The sequence below is a fragment of the Stenella coeruleoalba genome, assembly GCF_951394435.1.
Source record: "Stenella coeruleoalba genome assembly, chromosome: 15".
Lineage (NCBI taxonomy): Eukaryota > Metazoa > Chordata > Mammalia > Artiodactyla > Delphinidae > Stenella > Stenella coeruleoalba.
In genome coordinates, this window is record NC_137161.1 from 56,329,940 (window position 1) to 56,335,939 (window position 6,000).

The window sequence follows — 6,000 nt, forward strand, 5'->3', positions numbered from 1 at the left end:
CTGTGAAAGTGAATATCGTGGGAAACGAGGCAAGCCTACTGGATTCTCGCCTGGAACTGCCCAAGTCTGAGCCTGAAGCTTGCTGTCTTGGTAAAAAGGGAAATGGACAAGCGTCCGCTATAAGGGCATTTGTTCCAGCAACAAATTGAGACTTCCTTCTGGGAGCGATCAGAGGGCTGAAGGAGCATTGGAGAGGAAATGGCTGTCTCTCTGTGTGATCAGATGTTACTCAATCCTTGACATGCAACATCTGAAAACACTCTCCAATCCCACCCACCCCTGGAGGATGCATCCCACCCACCTCCAGAAGATGCAGCCCCCCCCCCTTGGGAAACCAGTCCATGTGCAAGCTCATGAAGGGCAGCTGGGGCTGTTTCGCTCTGCATTTGCTCCCCAGGGCATGGTACACTTGCTGGCACATAGTAAGTGCTCAATAAACGCATGTTAAAGCCTTTCCACCCTGCCTTACCCTGGCTCTTTCACCTCCCTTGCCGGTAACCTTTGCAGTCATCGAAGGTGGGCGTGGGTTGGAAAGATGAAGCAGCTGTGCAGATCGGCAGAGACCAACGTCTTCTCCTGTCCACATCTCCACCAAGGGACACTCATCACAGGCCCCAGCTGTGCAGATCGGCAGAGACCAACGTCTTCTCCTGTCCACATCTCCACCAAGGGACACTCATCACAGGCCCATCAGCCCTTCTGCCAGGAAGGGTCTTGGTGAGCAGATAGTGGGGTGACTTTGAGTTAGTGCAGAATTGGGGATGGGCCCAATCGGCATCTTCCTTACGTACGATAATGTGTTAGGACATGATGTCCAGGGGCGAACAGGGAGATGCCCGCCCCCAACCCACCTAACGAGGCAGGAGGGATCATCATTGGTGATGCCTATGAAAATATTCCTGATCTGAAAAGTGGGGCTTTCGGGGGACATGGCTGCCCTTCTAGTGGGCTCTGAGCACCTTGCTCCTCTTCGCTGCGGGAATTGGAGGGTTAGCAACATCGGCTCTGGGCAAGTTACATCACCATTCTGTGTGCCTCAGTTTATCTGTCAAGTGGGAGTAATGATAGCACATTCCTTCATAGGCTGTTGCGAGGATGGAATTCACATGGGTAAAGTATTTATAACAGGGCCTGGCACACAGCAAGCACTCAACAAACAGTTGCCGATTTATGATTGTTTTTGTTGCCAGGGTGGGGCGGGCCACGGAGAAGCCCCTCAGCCTTCTAGAGACCGTGTCCTGGGCTCACTGTGTCGCTGACAAAGCTCCAGACCTGGAGCCCTTGTGAGCAGGGACCAGGGCACCGCAGCCCCGCTGGCTCTGACCTTTGCGTCCAGCCAGCGTTCCTTCACTGACACTCTTTACGAGCTCTTTTTTAGCCACACGCTGTTGGGCAGAGGGGTTGTTTTCCAGGTCAGCTGACAGTGTGAAGTGTGAAAAGGTTAGAGTGTGGACGTGGGAGATGAGGTGTGTGTAATGGAAACGACGTGAGCTCCAGAGCGGGGCGGTGGTGTTCTGACCGCCATCTTCCCCCAATATGCATTCTGGAGTCATAATTCCTAAAGGGTAGACCAATCAGATGCTCTTCTTTCCAGAATATGCCTCGTGAATAGAGACCGTGATGAAGGAAAGTGCTTGGGGCGTAGGGTTACCCCATTTCTAAGGTAACGCCTTGAAGAAGGACGCTTTGCTTTTGTCTTAAATTTCCTGAGCTCTCTGGACCCTGTCCCTCTCAAGGTCTGGCTTTCCCAGCTTTTCCATTCTTTTGGTGTGAGAGTCCCCCTGTACACTGTCATATTTTTTAGTATATTTTAGCCATTGCTGTTTTCAGGGGCTTTCAACCAAGCCATCGGAACAGGCACAGGGCTGTGCAAGGTCAAAAGGTCTAAGAAAGCGTGCAGAATGGATCAGACATTAGACGAGTGAGTCCGTCATCAGAAGATCATCTTGGATTACCTGTTAGGGGCCTAAATCCAAGGGTCCTCATAAGAAGAGAAGACACAGACACAGAAGAGAAGAGCATGCAAAAATGGAGGCAGGGATTGGAGCAATGCGTCTACAAGGCAAGGAACGTCCAGGGTTGCCAACTGGAAGAGAAGCCTGTAACAGATCTTTCCCAAGAGCCTTCAGAGGGAGCCTGGCCCTGCCAACACCTTGATATTGGTCTTCTAGGCTCTGGAACTGTGAGACTATACAATTCTGTTGTTCTAAGCCACCCAGTTTGTGCTGGTTTCTTACAACAGCCCAAGGAAACTCCTACACTTGTCTCAAGGAAGGGGAAAGGCTGTAGTACAACTTATGCTCCACAGCTCTCCGTGGGATCAGGCTGAAGCTGGAATTCCGCCTGAGCCCTCTCTCATGCTGGCCTTCTCGCCTTCCCTGTCCTACTTTCCTCACTCCCTTTCCAGTTTCTCCTGAAAACCCTTGAAAAATCACTTGCATGTGAATTCCCATCTCTGGGTCTGCTTCTGGGAGAACCTGACCTGAGACATGGGGTAGGGGGCAGGGCTAAGATTGGCATTGAGGTTGCCTGACTCCAGAAAGCTGGAAGCATGTTTTAGAAGAGTCACTTTACTTTTCTGAACCACTTTTCAGAGTCAGACCCACCTGGGCCAGTCCCCTAGGAACTGAGTTACTGCAGGCAAGTGACTTCACATCTCTGAGCCTCAGTTTGCTGATCTGCAAAATGGGGCCAGTCTTGGTTTCTCCCTCTTAAGGCAGCCTGGAGAATTGGAGATGACGTGTGTGAGCGTGCTGCAGGCCCCCAACCCATGGGTGCTGTGTTCTGCACTGCTGGGTATGTCCAGACAGGTGTGAGTTCTCAGGCAAGGCAGCCTCATCCTGACTCAGTGCTCTTGAAGGAGAGCCGGGCCGATGTGGACCTTCCGTGAGCCCTCTGCCGCTCTGGATTGATTAGAGTTGGTTCGCCAGATGTTCCCAAGATAAAAGGAGCTGATGATGAGCCATATGATCAAGGTGTCTTTGTAAGAGCTGAAGCCTCACGGAGTATCGTCAGCTAGAAACGAGAAATTCTGAGTTGGAGAGAGAAAAAAAAAAAGATCACAAAGGCTGGGAGCAGAATGAAAGGGGCCATCTGCATTCTGACTCTCCAACAAGAGCCCCCATTCCTGTTCGGGGGGGTTGCCTATAGGATGGGGGCGATTGCAGGGGAGAAGGCATTGGACCAGCCTATCCTGGTTCACCCAGAAAGAAGCCAACGCTCAGAGAGGACACCTGAAGTCTCACAGGTGGGGGCCAGTCCCAGGTCTACTAGAGTCCAGAGCCCAGACTCTCAACCCATGTCTCCCTTAAGCTGCCCAGGGTCCCTCCTGGGCCCAATTCGGTGCTTTTCTCGCTCCCCCAGCCTATTCCCCATCTACCAGGTCCAGCATTTCAAACCACAATGTGTTCTAGGAAGTTCTTACTCAATACAGCCATGACCCCCAGAGGACTCTCAGGAACAAACAAGAAAGCATCTCTATGAGAGGAACCATGGGCATTCGTCAAGTCACCGCTTTCCTGAGTGTGGAGACCACGATTGCCCGCCTGGATGGTGGATTTCAAGGCACTCGGAGAAACAGGTAACTACAGCTCAGCTGGAGAGCTTCCTGGGGCTACCGATTGGGGGCGGGGCAGTTTGCAAGGGATATATTGGATATAAATCTCTGCACTTAACACTTAATTTTGCTATGAACCTAAAACTGCTCTAAAAAATAAAGTTTATTAATTTTTTCATGTTTTAAGAAAAGAAGGACGGAACAGGAGGGAAAGAAAAGAAAAGGGAAGGACATGTTGGGCACATGACTTAACCTGTCTGACCTCATCTATAAAATGGGAACAATACTTCACTCATAGCGTTGTTGTGGGAACTAAAAGCGATAAAACATATGAGATGCCTGGCACAGCCTCCATTCGTCCAGGAATTATTAAACAGGACATGGCTTCGCATTCCGGAGTTACTGTCCCTTACTCAGCTAGCAAAGATCAATCCCTGCCCAAGCTTGAAGAAAAAAGACATTTTAAATAAAATTAAATAGAAATCAGAGGGGAGACCCAAAGAAGCTGTTGGGCAGAGACAGTTGAAAAGCAGCTTAAAAATAATTTTAAAAATAAATAAATCAATCAAAGTAGCTAATCCTTCCCTGGGGAGAGGGTGCATTCGCCTCCCCTGTGCCTCCCTCCACACTGGTCCTGCTATTCAGAGGATGTACCCCGATATCTGGATCCTGGTGATTCCACTGCCACCCTACAATAAGTGGTCAGATGCAGCAATCGGACACCTTGCTAGGAGACAGCCATAATCAGAAGAGGGAGGGAGCCTCACCAGGAAGAGAAGAGGCTATTCAAAGTCTTCCACCAGCATCCTGGGTCCTGGGGTAATCTGGGAAGAAGGAAAACAGAGCAGGCTTGGGACACTTGGAAATATTCATTATTCTCCCAAAGCCGGACACAGGAAAGAACAGGATGACTTCTTAAGCTCATCTCAAAAGAGAACATTTTGATCCTGGTCTAAGTGTTTCACCAAAACCTCTTCTGCCCACAATGCACAGCGAGTGGGTGGGGTGTCAAGGGCCAGTTTCTCTGAAGTTACACCTTCCCCATGACATCTGGGGCAGTAGCGCCTCCAGAGGTGCTCCAAAGGTCTCCAGCCTCTCGTTCTTTCTGCAGAGTCCCCGATCACAGGTGCTCAGGAAAACAGTGAACCAGGCAGGCAAGGCCCCACTGTCATGCATCTTACATGCTAGTGCAAGAGACAGATGATAAACACGGAGAAATTAAATAACAGGTCGTTCTGGAGAGCGACAGGCCTAGGAAGAAAATAAAACAGGTGTGTGATAGAGATCCTTGCGCAGATGGTAGGGGGCAACACAGGATGGGGCGGTGGGGAGAAGGCCTATCTGAGCAGGGAGCATTTAGACTGTGAACTTCAGAAGGAGCTGATCGTGGAGGTGGAAACCGGGCTGGGCACTGGCCTTCGGAGCCCAGGGGACACCAAACCCTTGAGGCACCAACCAGCTGAGACCACCCGTTAGCTTCCTAACTGGGTACCACAAACTAGGGGGCTTCAACAACAGCAGTTTCTTCTCTCACAGTTCTGGACAGCAGAGGTCTAAGATCAAGATGTCAGAAGGGTTGATTCCTGCAAGAGACTCTGAGGGACGCTCTGTCCTCTGCCTCTCTCCCGGCTCCTGGTGTGGCCAGCAATCTTTGGTGTCCCCTGGCTTGTAGACTGGTCACTCCAATCTCTGCCTCTGTCTTCAATCACCTTCTTCTCTCTGCATCCTCTCCTCTTTTTATTTATTTTTTTAATATTTATTTAATTTGGTTATTTATTTATTTTGGTTGCTTCGGGTCTTAGTTGCAGGCTCGTGGGATCTTCGTTGAGGCATGTGGGATCTTCTCATTGTGGTGCGCAGGCCTTTGTTGTGGCACTCAGGCTTCTCTCTAGTTGTGGCGTGCGGGTTTTCTCTCTCTAGTTGTGGCACGCAGGCTCCAGAGTGCGTGGGCTCTGTAGTTTTGTGGCATGCGGGCTCTCTAGTTGAGGCGCGTGAGCTCAGTAGTTGTGGCGCACGGGCTTAGTTGCCCCGCGGCATGTGGGAATCTTAGTTCCCCGACCAGGGATCAAACCTGTGCCCCCTGCATTGGAAGGCGGATTCTTTACCACTGGACCACCAGGGAAGTCCTCTTTTTATAAGGACACTTGTCATTGGATTCAGGGTCCACCCTAAATCCAAGATGATTACGTCTACAGAGACCGTATTTCCAAAGAAGGTCACATTCGGAGGTTTCAGGTGGATATGAATTTTTGGAGGATGCTTTTCAGATCACTACAGATCCTTAATTGTGTGATTTTAACACAGTTAAAAGGGTATCTGCAGTCCTGTGAGGGCCACAGCAGGCTGTGGGAGATATGAGAAGTGGCTGGGTTATCCTTAAACAATTCGTAAGAACAGCAGCCGAGATACTTCACCGCATCCCTTTTTTCCATGCATCCAGGCCC